The sequence below is a fragment of the Pieris rapae genome, chromosome 20 (genome assembly GCF_905147795.1).
Source record: "Pieris rapae chromosome 20, ilPieRapa1.1, whole genome shotgun sequence".
Classification (NCBI taxonomy): Eukaryota; Metazoa; Arthropoda; class Insecta; order Lepidoptera; family Pieridae; genus Pieris; species Pieris rapae.
Window position 1 is genome coordinate 5,157,016 of NC_059528.1, and position 17,947 is coordinate 5,174,962.

Consider the following 17,947-nt stretch of genomic DNA (forward strand, 5'->3'; position numbering starts at 1 on the left):
GAAAAAAATTAAAGAAAGAAACTCAAAAAAACTAAAACTAAACTAATAATAATTTTATACCATTGTCAATTTAGTAATCTAATGATTGGTCTAGTTAATCTAGTTTCTTGTGATACAATTCCATCAATTTATTATGATGTTTACATTAAAATACATGCATTGACGTTGATGATGAAGATGAAAGGATTTTCAAATCAATGACATTTTACCAAAGCATCAAACATAAGTGAAACAAAGCAAAAAATATAAATATTATTTTATATTTCTTTAATTAAAACTAAAACAAGCTAAGTTCATTAGTTCACAGCACTCTTGATAAGAAACAACAAAATGCCCAGTATAGATTACAATTCCAAGAAAGATGTATCGTTTATACATACTAACATTGTTTATATATGCCGAAGCAAGGTGGCACAAACAGGAAAATGGTTATCATAAACCCACTAAAACAAATATTCCTAATCCGGATGCGATAATTGAAGAAATAGCTACCCATTTACGAATTGCTGATGGCATTGTAGCAAATTCATGCAATGACTTCCACAACGAACGAGAAACATACGATTCTGATGGTTACATTCTTAAGTATATACTTCAAAAGGACTTAGAAGAGTTTGTGAATATCAAAATCACGAATAGTGTTATGGTGATAAAGGCTGGATTTAAAGGAGGAAATGAGTTCTCAGCTATCAAAATCCTACCATCGAATTTGGAAACCAGAGACGCGATATGGTGGATTGAAGGCGAAGATCTAGTTATAACAATCCCGTATAAAGTGAAACTAGGTGTTGATTTACCTATGAAATGTGATAAATGGGATTTTGAAATAGATGTACCACTAAGTCCGGAATATAGCGTTTATCAGTTTCTAAACATAAATATCTATGGTAAACCGGAAGTGACCAAAGTTTTTGTTTAACATGATTTTGTATATGTTAATAAATTCTTGATAAAACCAACCAAACTAGATTGTTTTTATTATGTTTAAATATAGTTATGAGTTCGGCTAATAATTTTTGGTTGATTTTAATGTCATATTAAGATGATATGTTTTAGATAATAACTACATATTTCGTTCCGCGGATCTTTATATCTTTGGATTGAAAAATTGATGAATTTTTTTATATACTGAAGTTGTCGGTTAAGTTACATATAATATGTTTTTAACATTATATATTACCTATGGACAAGAATTAAACTCATTTTGATTAGTTCTATCAAAGTTTTAGAGGTTACTTCAGGTCAGATTTTGCTTCACAGTAATTAGAACAAGTATGATCTACGTTAAATGATACAGTAAAGATTTCTGTTTGTTTTAACTAATAACACGTTTTTAAGTAAGTAAAATTCGGTCGGTGCAAACTGATAGAAGTCTTACCTGATATTAAGTTACATCCCCGCCCATGGACACACACATTGCCAAAATGTTCACAAGTGCATTGCCAGTCTATAGACCCTACATCGAATTGGTTCGAAAATACTTCAGTGGGCAGCTTGTTCCACATAGTTACGTGGCAAAAACTGCCTTCAGAAACGCTCAGTTGCTGAAAGACATATGTAGAGATGATACGGATGGTATTATGCATTCTGTCTTGACATGCGATAATGGATCTCAGCTACAGATATGAATCCAAAATTACGAGCAGATTTCTCTGAAGTCAAGTCACTGAATGCTTTGTCTATAATGTGCACCTAATTCTCCCAGAGATTTGCTGCTCGAGACGACAAGCTGATTTCCTGGTATTGTCGCTATTAAATCAGATCTTGAAATACGAGATAATAGACGCTGCGAAACCTTATCATAATTTCCAGAAATTCAGCTTATGAAACCATGTTATTAGAAGCAAGTTATGGGTGAGTATACAAAGATTTAAGCATCGCAAGCTAAAATATTTCTTCAAATTAATAATAAATTCATACAAAACATTGTTCTTCAGCACTTAATAGCACTTAATAAATGATATGAGTTATTTAATTTCTTTATTCTAACATATTAAGAGGTCATGAGGCCAATCGTACACTATACTATTTATACAAACGAAGTTTTCGTATAGAGACATGTTTAAGTAGTTTAAAGCAAAATTAGACATTTCCTGGCGACCAATAGTTATTATCTATTTCATCGTCGATCATCATTATCATCAGACCACTGTAAATCCAGAGCCAGAGATGAAACATTGGAAATACGGTAGCCACATTACTATCGCCGCTCCCGCATATATGTATAAAATATAATAACATTTAATTGTCTTTTATAAACATAATTCCCCTGACAAATGCTAATAAATTGGTAGACTCCAGATCGCCGTAAGCTTCATTTAATTAGCCCAGTGGGAGTTGCCCTTATTTTGTTCCGGAGAATTTCCATACAATAATTATTTAAAATTCTTTCTTTCAGATACATATAATAATTGTACTATAAACGAAAGTCAGTCGTATGACGTCAGATTTCTGTTCTTCTTTTCTTGAATGACATCATTACCTTAATCATAGGACCACTATAACGCAGAATTGTACGCAATAACAGAGGAAACACGTAAGCAAACTAGCTGAAAGGTTCAGGAAGTAGATTGTTTTAAAAAGTAAATTTTACCGTCAGAAAAAAACAGTTACAAAGTATAATAAACCTGGAAGACAGAAAAACCAATTCGACTTAGGGTCCTTCAACGGCAACGCACTCGCGAGCCTTCTGGCACTGAGAGTGTCCATGGGCGGTATCACTTAACATCAGGTGATTTAAGTGCCCGTTTGCCCCCTGTTCTATAAAAAAAAAATAAAAAAAAAATAAAAGAACATTATTAATATTTTTGCTAATAGGGTAACAATCACTATTAACAGTGTATGTATCAGTAGCATATAATATAATACATATTATAACTGTGAAATTTATCTTAAGAAGAATTATAATAGACTAATATTATAAAGAGGAAAGGTTTGATTTTTTGTTTGTTTGTTTGTATGAATTGAATAGGCTCCGAAACTACTTGGCAGATTTGAAAAATTCTTTCACTGTTGGAAAGCTACATCATTCCTGAGTGACATAGGCTATATTTCATTTTCAAAAAAATAGGCATCCTTACTAAAATTACGATAACATTAACATTTGTTTATTATTTGATACAATTCTAACAGATGGCGCTGAGTTAAAGGTAGTAGTTTGGCAAGACGACGTTTGCCAGGTCAGCTAGTATATAATATTTCTAAAGAAAACACTTTTTAATGGATTAAAGTTATAATATAATATAATTAAAATTTAACCGACGTTTCAATAATACATTACTTTAATCCGTTAAAAGTGTTTTGTTTAGAAATATTATATATAATTTATGTCAATAAAAGACAATACTATATTATTTCTGTTTTGATAAGTAAAAGTTTTATCTTCTTAAAATATTCTTATTTGTAAAAAGTAAACTCGGGATAATCCCGGATAGAGCGGCCTACGAAACCTTATCCCTTTCTCAGAAATGTTTATTTACTTTGTTACGGACTACGAACGCTAGTAGCTGTGGTGGTTCAGATCGAGACATCGTAAGCTTATATACCAACTTTGTATATTCATAGAATTTAATTATTTGTTTCGTATTCTTACAACTAACATTAATTGTATACAATAAAAAACCAACTATACTTCACATTCAAATACTATGCACAAAATGGTTCAAAATATTTTTTTACTGAAGGAAAAGTCAATAAAAATTAAGAAATATGTAATTCCTGTCGGCTTTGCTGCTATGCTGCCGTAGCTTGCTGTATCTAATTGTCTGTCTGTATAATTCAATACAGCACCTGCTTAAGGACATAATGGAAAGAGTATGTAATATCTTGTATCGTTGTAAGTTGTGACTGATTGAGCATGCATGGGCTGGGCTGATCCAGCGATTTAGTGTGCAACGTCTGTGGTCTGGCTGTACAAGAATGTTTTCTATGCGCGCAATTCTACGTGAAGAAACATGCATGAATCTAACAATCGACCAAGTATGCAGACAAAAAACTGATTTCTTTCTCGCTTATAAACGACGAAATTATTAATGACCCTTTTACACACTTTATGCGTTTATTATTATGTTAAGTTTAGTTATTAATTGTACCAAACAAAATGTCGGGCACAGCTGGTAGCTAATATTTACTCAAATTACATAAATGTCGGTCTGACGAGAACCAATAATTTCGGACAATAGGGATTTTAACGAAAGAGTCAATTTACATCCTTTGTTGAAGCATTTTATTCGTGTCTATTGAATTTTGATAAAGGATGCCCTCTTGGCTATAAAAATAATTACCTCAACCAACCTCTAGATGGATTTTTTTATTTTATCCTAATGGGGTTCTTTCAATTAAATGTCCCTTCTAAAATTAGACGTTTGTGATTATATATATTATAATATTTTAACGATAAAGACAGCACTCGATATTGGCAATAAAAGTAATTAAAAAGAATTAAACCGACTTTAAGTCATTCATTGAACATTTTCATGATACACATGATACATTTTCAATTAAATTCAAATCAGATGCATGGAAATCTTTCATTATATAATATTGAAACTATGTATTTTGTTAATTAATTGTGGACTATCAATATTCGTAATAAACAGCACATACCAGTTTTTTTTACACTTTCAAATAAATATTTAGGTCACATTTGACCAAAATATTTGATTTTATTATTTATTTATTTTTTTAAAACAGATTTTTATGTTTGTGTCTTGCGTTTGACATCTTCACATGCCGCACTGCATGATTTAGGTCGTTGTTCCTTATGGAAAGGAGTACCAATTCTTAAAAGATCGGCAACGCACTCGCGAGCCCTCTGGCATTGAGAGTGTCCATGGGCGGCGGTATTACTTAACATCAGGTGAGCCTCCTGTCCGTTTGCCCCCGGTTCTATAAAAAAAAAGGAGTGGTACTCTTTGCCCCTCTCCATCTTCCCAAGACAGTATGTTATGGGGTCATTCCAGCGGTGGTTGAACAAGCTCTCCTGGAGAATCGTCTCTTCTAATAGATCACATCTCACTTTATATCGATCGATCGGGATTGTGGCGAAATGTCTGTATAAAAAAAACATCAAAATCTTTAAATAAATAAAAGATGGCCATTTTCAATACAGTTTAGTCAGCGAAGTGCTGTTAAAACCAAATCTCTAAGCGTCTGTAGATAAAGAGACCAACTAGTTTTAACTTCAGATGCAACACTGCATTGGCCTTTAAAGCTTTGAGCTTTCGAGATCTTTGCACAAAGATCCATAAGAGTCATCGAGACTACCAAATGGCTGATTGCAGCTTGATTTTGACATTCGTGTTATGCACGTATATGTCCATGAACTAGAAGCGAAAACCCCCATTAAAAATCTTTAAGTTTTAAGTTCAACAGAAAAGATTTCAGCGATTTAGTGCTTTGTGATATTTCTTAATGCATACGGAATCAATAGACAAAAGGAGTAAGGGTACATATAAACTTTTTATCTTAATTTCACAACGTTATTCATGTATATTTGAAATTAATTGTTTAGGAATTATTATTATTTTAAACAGGATTTCGCAGACTCCACGTGCGCTGAAAACATTTTCTTTGTATTGGAAGCTTACAGAATTTCCACTTTATCTATCTTTTGCAATATACAAAAAAAAATTGCAATAAACAAAATACGCTCACAAATACTATCGAGTTTTTACAATTTGTTTGAAATCCAACGTAACACAACAAACGACAAAACACTGACTTAAAACCAGGTTTAAAGCAGCATTTCTAATTGTAAAAATCAGTTCAATGATTAGGCGGGTGAATAAATGTTACACGCACTCTATGGCAGATACAGAAACTGTTTACCTTATGGGGCTTCTAAACGGGCCATGTTTTTCTGCAATTGATGGCTGCACTATTGGCAATTAATTGTCCGGCCATCACAAAAATGTTTTAATGCAGATGATGGCCGAGCAATCTATGGCCGGGCCATGTGTTGCAATATGTCAGCAATAGTATGGCCCATGATGCAGACACCTAAACGGGCCACACATACCGGCAACAATGGCTGATGAAATCACACTTGTCGCAGCAGCTTATATTAATTTTAAAAGAACAGAAAAAGAAGAGATTGAGGATTCGACCTTATTTAAATAGGCGTGAAACTGTAGACAATTTGAGTCTAGCAGTAATAAGCCTTGATAATAAATTATTCAAGAACTTGGCTAGAATTTCAAAAGGCGACTTTGACTTTCTCTTAAACAAAATTGGACCAAAAATAAAAAGAAATGATACAAACATGAGAACAGCAATACCTGTTTCATCGCCATCACGAGATTTGCGATAACTCTACGGTTTTTGGCAACAGGAGATTCATTTAAAAGTTTTATGTACCTGTTCCGTGTTAGATGTTAGATTTCAAGTAGAGTGTTAGATTTCAACTTTTATACAAGAGGTGTGTACAGCTATTATAGAAGGATTAAAATAATACATCAAGGTAAGTTAACATAGGTTTATTAAATATGTTACGCATAGGTAGTAACTATTATGTACTTTTCAAATTTAATAATAATAGGTATCTAGTAGCAGCATATTCGTTTTTATTTTCGCCAGCATCGCGTATAATATTTTGAGCCTTTTAGTACGTGGTTTTGGAGTAGTATCGACGGCTTCCAAAGTGTCGGTTGTTTCTGATTCTACGACTTCACGTGGGTCAGCACTGATGTCAGTATGTAGTTTCAGTCGCCTGTGAATGCATAAATAAAATTTTTAGTATATCTTTAAGCCTTTCAGATGCCGTCAGGAGTAACAGAATGGAAACAAGTTGCAAAAGATTTCGAGGGAAGAAGTTCAATTTATCAATCGATATGATACATACGTAATACAGAGATATGTACATTTATAATGACTAAAATATTTTATTAAAGATACTTACGTTAGAAGTTTTCATTTTCACTATGTAATCCTATATTCGTGGTATTTTGAGTAAAGAGAAACGATATCGCATCTTAAGCAAACCACTTTACTGTTTTACCGCCAGCACTACCACTTTTCTTCTTTTTCTCCTCATTATTTGCGTAAGTTCTTAGGCTTCTGAATTTTTTGTAAGCCTCGTTACTTGTTATGCCAAACTTTTCAGCGATTTCATTCCATGCATCTTTTTTAGAATTTCTATCTTTGTATGAGCCGGTTTTTATATCCCACAACTCGGGGTGCAAATGTATTTCTTCAATAAAATCAGTAATTGTCTTGTTAGACCAGTAACCATTTTGACGTAGTTGTCAAAATGCAGCTGATCGCAAAACACAGAATATAGCAACAGGCACACTTCACTCATAGCAAACTTCATGTCGCGTAGAAAAGGATACACTATGCCATAACAAAGAGAGTGACTGAAACAACAATAGAACTGGCTGTGCAATATTGCAGTTGAATTCGATAGCCTAGCGATCGTTCGGCAACCCATCGGGGCCATATCGGCCATAAGTGGCTACACAAAACATGTTTGGCTATATGGCCGGGACATTACTGCAACATTGCATAGTGTGGCTGACATTGTTTGCAATGTTGCCGGGCCATGTGTTGCAGCCATCAATTGCAGCAAAACATGGCCCGTTTAGAAGCGCCATTATGTTATACTTCCTATACATATTTTATACTGAAAACATTTTCTTAATGTTTCATCTAAGTATGAAATTAAATGTATTTGCATTTACATCACATACTAACGCATTCTTAGAATATAACAGGACAACATGAAACAGTAATAGATTTAAATATTTAAAAAAAAACTGCGTATTTCTTAAAGTATAGGAACTGACTTAAAGTAGACCTTTTAGTTCACTACATTTCTATATATTGTCATGTGTTCCCATTTGGAGAGGTTAGTTATAGCTCAGTGTACCAATAGAATGCAAGTAATAGCTTTGCTCTTTCACGAATTTTATAAGCGTTTTTGAAATTCAAAAGCTTGCAAGACACGTCAAAACTGAATAAACGTATTTTGATTGAATTAATGACGGCCGATGTCGCCTTCTAACTCTATCAGGCATCCTGAGGCCTCGGCATTCGATCACTTCCGGATTGTTTTCCTTTCCAATAGTAACTTTAGTAGCTATGCGCAAACTCAAACTCAGAGGCAGAAAACCTATTACGAATAAAGTTGGATACACGCCGTACATTCTTCAATACTGATGATTTTTTTTTTGTATTGGCTTCTGCATCATCCTATATATCATTTGATGTGGAGCCCAGATTGCGCTCCAGGTACCTCACTAATGACAACCAACCAAATGTGCAGGTTTGCCCACACAGAAACCAACTTCTTTGCTGCTCTCTACACGTCGTAAAAGATGCGATGAAGAGAAGAGGAATATATTGCGTTTATAAGAAATTTTAAACTTAACTAGGTAGATGAGATAAATCTAAAGCTATACTAAAAATTCAAGGTACTCGCTCTCCCACATCGCGTCCCCTTCTTATTGCGAGATGACAGTCTTACCTTAGATTTACAGACGCAATTCCATGACTCCGATGCGTAAGATAAGAAGGTTTTAGGAAAGGAATACGTCAGTCCTGTACATTTAACCATAGAACTGTATACAAGTTTAGTATATATAGTAGTTCAATGGCATTTTCAAGATAGTTTTTTAGACCGCGTCGTAATCATATTTCATCATAATAATCAGTCTTGACCCGAGATCACCAGGGATTTGAAATTATTTCGAAAACGATCCTTTTCAGTAGCTTTGAAGTTCAATTAGTTAAGTAATTAAAACCCATTACAGTTTTAATATCTCTGAGTTAAAAGCCTCGTTAAAACACTTAATCAAGACCCAAGAAAATTAAGGTATTACATGAAAATGATTTATTAATTTATACATAATATAACAAGAGAAGATACTTAAATTTTATTAAGATACGGCGCAATAGTTAAGTTATGTTTAATAACTTTTTATTAAATACAGCCAATTATAAAAAGATTTCGATCATCACCATAATCTCCAAAATGCGATAATCATCAAACTTTTTGTTGAGAATATCACTCAAATAAACCTTGTTAAACCAATTGTGGCCGAAGAGAGTTGGAGAACACGCTTCAAGAAGTGTAGAAACAACTTAATAAACTAAGTATAATAGGCAATGCGGGTGTCCATAGGTGGCGGTATCACCTAACATCAGGTGCGCCCGTTTGCCTCCTGTTACTTAAAAAAACAAATATTACAAAAAACAGACAAACAAAAATCATTTATTCATATAGGTAACATAATGTATACTTATGAACGTCAAAAAAAAGAAATATTCATTAAATGATTCTAATTTTACATTAACTGCCAGTTCTCAAATCAAGGGCGTAGAATGGAAGAGAAGAACTGGCAATAAACTCTCCGCCACTCTTTTTAATCGCCAAGTTTTTTTTTTACACAATGTTTGTAAGGAGCTGCAACCATTACATCCATGTGACATAATATGACATCTTGAGTAATAGAGAATAATAAATTAAATTAAAAACAAAGATTTGTCCTCTATAAGCAGAAGGCATGGTGAAATAGGAGCACGCACTTATATACTAGTGAGAACAACATGCAAATACGTAGTATAAACAACTAAAATCACCGCATACACGAATTCAAGTACGACCAGTCACCACAAGAAGCACCCGTTCTCGAGTATGACGTATGGCCAGCCATCGGCCCCCTCGCCATATTTTAGGGAGAGAGACAACCCGACGCATGGACGCAAAAAAAAATCTAACAACAATATCGATATAACATTAAACTTTCAAATCACCTCAACCCCGTTACGTCCCCAAATACCTATTAATATTTCATATAATTGTATAAAGAAAACAAACACATATAATATGGCGTACTATGCCGATACATATTTTAATTATTTTGATTTAGGTTTATGTAGCCGTATATCGTTAACTGAGAGAGTAAAATAAAGCGATAGCGATTTTAATTATATAATCACAAAGTTTGCAAGAGAAATCGTTGAAAAGCTCAGAACTGTTTGTAATTTTAGCTTGTATTAGCAAATATTTAAACTTGCAAGAGGGATTGCAACTTTTTCTAAATTTGTAAATCTTCTATTAAAGAAATTGATTTCAGTTTTCAGAAGATATCTAAGGGATACTTTTTCTTAACTGTACTGATATTATTGTGTAGCATTTTGTATGCTTCTTTCGCTATGAAATAACAGATGCGTATGAAGGCATAATAGGATAGACAGTACGCGATAAATTACAAATTAATAGGACGCAGAAATCTAAATCTTCCCCGTACTTTAAATAACTTTAAATATTTACTGCTTATTTTAAACTTTACGGTATGAGAATTTGAAAATAATTAAAAAATATACATACAGTCTTTTTTTTGTTTTTTTTTATATAGAACAGGGGGCAAACGGGCAGGAGGCTCACCTTATGTTAAGTTTTTTTTTTTTTTTCTATATACATGTGTCTTCACTGAGACATCATGGAACATTACGATCTAGCCTAACTTAAGACTAATAAGTAATTTAAGTCTAACCTAATTTACTAAAAAGGATTATTATATAAGTGAGTGTCCAATAACACTACTTACAGTCTCTATTAAAGGTCTTCCCTTCTTCACACTCTGTTCTTGTGTTCTATGTTGCAGACACTCTTTAGCACTTGATATTTACGTACATTATCACTAAATCACTAGTTCAAATGGTTTTGTCCTTTTCAGTCTTCTCACTAAGTCCGTGGTGTCAAGGAGTTGGATAGCCTCGACATTCACGTGATGGTGGAGCCTATGTTCGTGTGCTCCAGCAGTCTTTTTTATTACTGTAGCGACGTCCTCAACATTAAGGTCCCGGTGGAGGTCGTAATTGCGAATGTACCAGGGAGCATTGACTATTCCCCTGAGCAGTTTGTTTTGGAAACGTTGGATCACTTGGATGTTACTATTACTGGTGCAGCCCCACAGCTGGCAACCATAAGTCCATACAGGTGTCAGGACTTGTTTGTATATCAATAATTTATTTTGTACTGATAAGGTGGAATGCCTTCCCAGCAACCAGTACAATTTAGTGTAACGGAGATCCAACTCTTCGCGCTTCTTTTTAACATGGACCTTCCATCGTAGTTTAGTGTCCAGCGTCATACCTAGGTACTTAGCTGAATTTTCGAACGGAACTTTGTCGTTATCAATGTATACTGGCAGGTAATTTGATGTCTTGTTGGAAAAGTTAATGTGAACTGATTTCGACTGATTTAGTCTTATCCGCCACTTCTTGGTCCACAAGCCAACAATATTTATAGCTCTTTGTAGTTTTACTACCGCTTCCTTTTCAGGAGCTGCCGTAGACATGATAGCAGTATCATCGGCAAAGGTCGCGATTATGTTATCTTCTAGTTCAGGGATATCGCACGTGTATAAGAGGTACAGGACCGGACCTAATACACTCCCTTGCGGCACCCCAGCTTTTATTTGTTTCAGTTCTGAATAATCATCTTCTTGTCGTACCCTAAACGTTCTTTGTGTTAAATATGACTCGAGGATATTTGAAAATTGACGAGGCAGTAGTTTCTTCAATTTGTAAACAAGTCCTCGGTGCCACACTTTGTCAAAAGCCTGAGCTACATCCAGAAAGACCGTGGAGCAGACTTTTTGTTCTTCTAGTGCTATTTCAATATTATTTGTAATTCTATGGACCTGCTCTATGGTAGAATGTTTATCTCTGAAACCGAATTGGTAATCCGGTATGAGCTGCTTTTTGGCAATAATGGGGTTAAGACGTTTGAGAAAGAGTTTCTCAAATAGTTTTGCTATAACAGGTAACAGTGAGATTGGCCGGTAAGATGTTACTTCGTGTGGTGGTTTTCCTGGCTTGGGAATCATTATAACTTCCGCAACTTTCCACATACTGGGAACATATTGAAGTCGAAATGTGGCATTAATTAAGGTTGTCATTTTAACTACGGCTTTACGGGGGAGATGCTGTAGTACCTCACCCGTAATTAAATCAAAACCTGGCGCCTTTTTCTTAGTTAAACATTTAATTTCTCTTATAACTTCTTTCGGTGTGACTAGACGGATGTTTAACTCTTCTAACGATGTTTCTTCGAAGTCAAGTGAATCTTCTTCATCGATTTGAAATATATTTTCTAGGTGATCAGCAAACCTCCTAACTTTTTGTATGTTACTTGCAGCCCAATTCCCATTAGAATCTCGTAAGGGAGGAATATGTGTTGTAGGTTTTTTGATATTTCTTATCGCTTTCCAGATGGAGTAGTTGGTGGAACCATCAGATGTTAATTATGTACCTTATGTTAAGTGATACTGATATTAAGTGATAGTCGTGAATTTATTGCGTTATTTACTGGTATTTACCCCATCTATTAGAGGTTGAAGTTGGTGATCGAATATTTTTGGTGAACATCAGATACTAGATTTAAGTAAAAACTTTCATAGAATATAAGTACGTTATTCGAACTGAAGTTAAGAAATAAAACCAAAAAGTCAGCCTGTGTTGCGAAGGTAAAAACGAGCATTCCTGATACAAAATTACGAAATACGGGACAAAGCTTTTTGTGAAGGCTTTTATACATCGTTCAGAAGAAATCAACGAGCGGAATCTTAGTTCAAAAGTTGGCTTTAATGTTCGAGCTTTTGATTGCACTTGTAAAGCTTGTTTTATACACTTAAGTTACGATGAATATTTTATCGAACAATTTATATCAGAAAATTAATTTAAGGTAATTGTGGCAATTTTTTTGGATTACCTGATACCCAACTTTCATTTAAAATTAATTCAGTTAGCTGCAGAATCGAGTGGGGTCACCATACAAGCGTCATTAAATTTATACAGTATAATTTGAACATAGTTAATTGAAAAGGAGAACAACTGGTGGCCTTATCGCTTTCGAGCGATCTCTTCCAGGCACCCACTCTCAAAATCAAATTGCACAATATGCATATAATATCCATATAGTAAATTTTAGTTTCTGACTTGAAATAAAAATAAATGTAATTATTATAGTCTTTATAATAAATACAATTTAATAATACTTCCTGGTTTAATTAGTAACGTTAGTAAGCACTGTTAGACCCCGGGGGAAACTGAACGAGTAATGAAGTAAGCGAAGCTTTCTACAAAATTAAAATATATTTATTCGTGTTACCGAAATTATTTATGGAGTAACCGAAAAATATATAGGCTTTCTTATTTTCTATAGTTTAAAAGTATGATATTACACTTCATTTTTCATTGATATTTACTTTTTATTATTATTATTATTAAACTATAAATAACTTAAGTCATGTGGAACATGGTTTAATGGTTGCAGCCCCCTTACAAACATTGTGTAAAACAAAAAACCTTGCGATTAAAACAGTGGGGGAAAGTTTATTGCCACTTTTTCTCTTTCCGTTCTACGCCCTTGATTTGAAGTCAATTCATTTTTGACGTTCGTAAGCGTTGTGTTAACTGAATAAATAATTTTGTTTTTTTTTAGAACAACTGAAATATACTTCAAACCTCGCCTCACATGGAGCTCATTATTTAAATCTATATCGAAGGATATTTAACTAAATTAAAAAAAAAGTTATAATTATACAAAAAGCCTAAATATATATAACCTTAACATGTATGTAATGAGAATATATACTTTATAGTAATGTTTAGTATATATAATAATATATAAGTAAAGTTAAGTTAAAGTAGTAAAGTTATATTTGATGTTGAATGATTTGCAAATTTCCACTGTGTTGTCTCCTTCTTCATCCAGGGTATCTTGTCCTTGTTACAAACGCGACATTCTGAACTTGAGCCTGAAATTATTTCATATTTCCTATCAAATCCTATCAAAATACTGCACTTAACGAATAATAAAAATTAGGACAGTGGCTTTACTTATAGCCACAGCATTCTTGACATTTGAGGAAAGTAGGTACTTGCTCTGCACGAGACAAGGCATCATCACGAATGTATCCAACAATTACTGTGAGATAAACAGGATTATCTTATTGCTTCACATAATCAAACTCTACGTTCAATTAAATCCTTGGTTATTCGAAAAATAAAAAAGTACAAATAGTTTTGCGTTTTATTCGTCCAACTGTAAATTTCGTCTATTTCTGTAGATAATAATCTTTGTACAAGAAACGGGCGTTTTATAATAACAACAAAGTTAAATTTTTCTAAGCCTTTCTAAACATTTTTTAATAAAATGCTGTATTAATTAATATTATTCACGAAACCCAGAAGTGTTCGTTTCTCTTTGTTCAAAATGGATATCTAAACCACAGAGGCGAAAAGCTAATTTTAATTTGACGTATAAACTGCAGAGTCGAATTTACCTGTCAAATGACAACAGAATACCAAAGCCGAGCGTAATTGATTTGACGTTCATCATATTAGTTCCAAATTTAAATAATCTCACGCTAGCCGCGTTTTTGCCGCGGTCAGTGTTTATTAGAATACCAAATCGTACTATGTCCTGTCAAATGTTTTGTCAGCTGAATCCGCGGCGTGCGTTTGAAAAGAGAGTATTATTCGTAAGGGTTCGTTAGCTGGTTTGACGTGTGTAAAAAATAATTTCCGTATCTAAACTGTTATAATATTAAGTTATTTGCAAGAATATGGTACAAAAATATAATAAACTCTAAGTTATTTATTCGCATATTATGTGACACAATATTTTTTTACAAAAGTTGTATGTATATTAAGTCTAAAGAATAATATATATAATAAAAAGAATATCTTTAAATGTTTTTGATAAGTTTTTTATAGTTAGTTAATACAATTTAATAAAAGAAACCTCTATTGTAATAAAAAAAGGTTTTTCCTGTACAACCCCAGACAAATTTCTTGGATTACCAATTGTTCCCTGAGCCCACTTCGGAATTTGTCCATTCCCGTTGACCTAAAAATATTTATGTTTTTGTGAGCGAATAAGACCATTCTAAGTAAAATTTTGAGCTTCTTAAACGAAAGAACACAACTATTAAGACAGTCTGCCCATCAAATAGTTCTGGTGTATCTTTTAGTCTACATTCGCTGATTCTAAAGAAAATAAATGAATGGGCGAAAAACGACATTATACGCAGCCGACATTTTACCCATTGATCTACAGATATATTTGGATATAATCAAAAAAACGATCACGATTAATCATTAAATTAAATGCATAAAGAATTATTTAAATTCATTCGTCATAAATCTGCTTCTTTTATAATTAATTTGAAAACCGAATACCATTCGTTTGGATCGTTGTAAGGTTGGTGGTACACTGAACTGAGGGTTAATTTAACGACACACAACCAACATTACTTTGCGATTACCAATAGCAAAACCAACAGTGATCCCGATAACAATATTGAGTTTCGTATTGATATTAAAGACTACTGGAAGTTAGCTTTGTGTGCTCACCAAGGCGTTACGATACTTCGAGCCGCCGTTTGCAACTACAAAGTGCATAATCGGCCCCGCATGGTGTTACTACTTTCACCTCTGGGCGTTTATAAGACTGTTTTTGCCATACACCAACACTATGTGGAGCTGCCTACTGAAGTGTTTCCGAACCAATTCGACTGAGTCCTTCAAGAAAAGAGCGTACCCCTTGATTCACTTTCGCCTTTGGCAATGTGTCTATTTATCACTTATCAGTTATGATCCTGTCGTTTTCCCTGTTATAAAAATAAATAAAAAAACAGTAAGGACGTAAGCGAGCAGCTTTGCAAGAGAAGATTGATAAAATTTAGAGTTAATGCGTCTTTGGAATCATTTCTTTTAGAATATGCGTATCTAATTTATTTTATATTATGATTTATTTTTTTATATATTATATTAGATAATTATAGATTATATAATGGCAATGCGTTTTAATAAAGACCCAGTGTACGAAGGGCTTTAAGCCGCACAATATTTCTACTGTAACTGCGCTTTTTGAAAGCATTTAAAAATGAAGGAATATCTTTATTTGAATTCTTTAAATCGAGTCACGCCTAAATGGTTTACGTTTCGGCTAACTCTTTGTAAAATGATTTAAGTTGAAAATTCGTAGCATTTTTGTGGGAGAACGTTCAAATGCTTTAGAATTTAGACATTATATAATTACATTGTTAGAAAATAAAAACTTTTATGTAGTTAACTACAGTGAGTTTGAGTACCAGTCTGGGGAGACTATATGCTTTGGGGTAATTTTATAAAATTATTAAAGGTCATTTTATATGATTCATTAGATATATTTGACATTAGATTGATTTGTTTTGGAATTTATCATTTTCTTGGAAAAAACAATTTACAGTACGAATAAATATAACAAAACTTCTATTGCTAAAACATTAATTATTGATTTTAGTACAAGGCGAATAGTTAGTATACTTCAAGAAGTTTTGTTTTGTTCGTCTCTGTTTCAGATTGATTTTAAAAAAAGTGATCGAGAAAGGATCAGGAACCTGCTTTATATATATATTGTAAATGGCTGATTGAGACTGTCACTACCCTATGTCGTTCATTCACTTAAACAAGTTACTTAAGCATTAAAATGAAATGAAATCGTTTTCTATGATAGTGGTACAATTAAATACATACAAAATCTGCACAATCCGCCTCATATAAATCGGCATGCAAATGTCATATTAATTTTATAATGTCATTTAGTAAAACATTAACATGTCATAACAACAGGTAAGTTAAGTTATTTAGAATGTTGGTCAAGCATTAAAACATATTTTATTAACATCACCTTTGTGGCCGAGTGTACACTCACACATGCACATTTCTACAATAGAAACAGGTGTTTAAGCAGTCCAAAGGCCGAATATTTACTGATTTGCACTAGGAATTGTATAGAGCACACTAAGCTTAGTTGTTATCCTAAATAAGCTTTGCTTTCATACGCAATAAATAACCAAAGTAAACCTGGACATGTCTGGCGCGACTCCAACCGGTACTTCGTCAACCTATAGTTGTCAGCCACACGACCTAAATCAACGTTACATTTTAGGTAATTGTTTTCTGGAGATGTGGATAGCTTTGATGTTAACAATAATATATATTTATTTATTTATCCTTTATCGCCTTATACAAAAACACACATAACAAAAATAAAAAATTTAAAACAAACGTTACTATTAATAAAACACATTAATAAAATAAAACTATTATATTTTTAGGTAAGGTAAATATATATAAAGGATAATAAATAATAATAACACCTTTTTATTTCCTATTTTTACAAATGTTAAATATAGATTTGTAATATACATTTTTCTTGTGAATAGATTTTGTAACTAAAATCAGTCCCATTCGGAATTGATCGGAACCCCTTCACGGGTAAAGACTTCCAGCTGTCCTAGATATCTTCATTCATGGCTTTCTTTCTCTTTCCTGCTAACGCATCTAAATCTTCTATCTGCCTATATTTAGGGCACCTGTGTCTCCCTACTATCCCGTGGTATTTCTCATACAGTCTTGATAAAAATATCGTCTAGAATATGAGACGAAGAATAAAACAGGACTAAGAAGGTTTTTCTTATTCCGATTAAATTATTTGTGACGTCACACGTTTCCGGAAAATTAGTTGCCCAGTCATTAGAAGACGCTTTTTCCTCTACAAAAAGAATTACGGACCTCACCACATAAAATCTGACAAAGTTACATACCGAGACAATATTATTTTTTCCAAAGACAAGCGATTTCTTTTAGCAACCACTTTTGCTGTAAAATATTTACTCCTTGATAATTATATGTGTAGTATAAAGACAAAGACAAAGACAAAAATAATTTATTCATATATAGGTAACCAAGTACACTTATGAACGTCAAAAAATAGAAAATAAATATGAAATGATTCTAATTTTACATTTACTGCCAGTTCTCAAATCAAGGGCGTAATAAAGATTTTCCAATTCAGATATACAATAATTACGTAAAAATTCTACTGATTAAGGCAATTTCCTGTCCTCCAATATCACCACTTGTATTTATAAATCAATTTTTAGCCTGT

At 33.1% G+C, this 17,947-nt stretch overlaps 2 long non-coding RNA genes across 2 annotated transcripts; one reads left to right on the forward strand and one right to left on the reverse strand.

Annotated features, from left to right (window-relative positions):
• The first annotated feature begins 6,005 nt into the window (after window positions 1-6,005).
• Window positions 6,006-6,905, forward strand: LOC111003392. Its single transcript, XR_006750893.1, has 2 exons — window positions 6,006-6,460; window positions 6,757-6,905. It is a non-coding gene; the product is annotated as an uncharacterized LOC111003392 (long non-coding RNA).
• LOC123690077 lies at window positions 6,522-7,037 on the reverse strand. The gene is made up of 2 exons (XR_006750892.1): window positions 6,899-7,037; window positions 6,522-6,709 (listed from the first exon to the last, which is right to left on the reverse strand). It is a non-coding gene; the product is annotated as an uncharacterized LOC123690077 (long non-coding RNA).
• Between the last annotated feature and the right edge of the window lie 10,910 nt (window positions 7,038-17,947).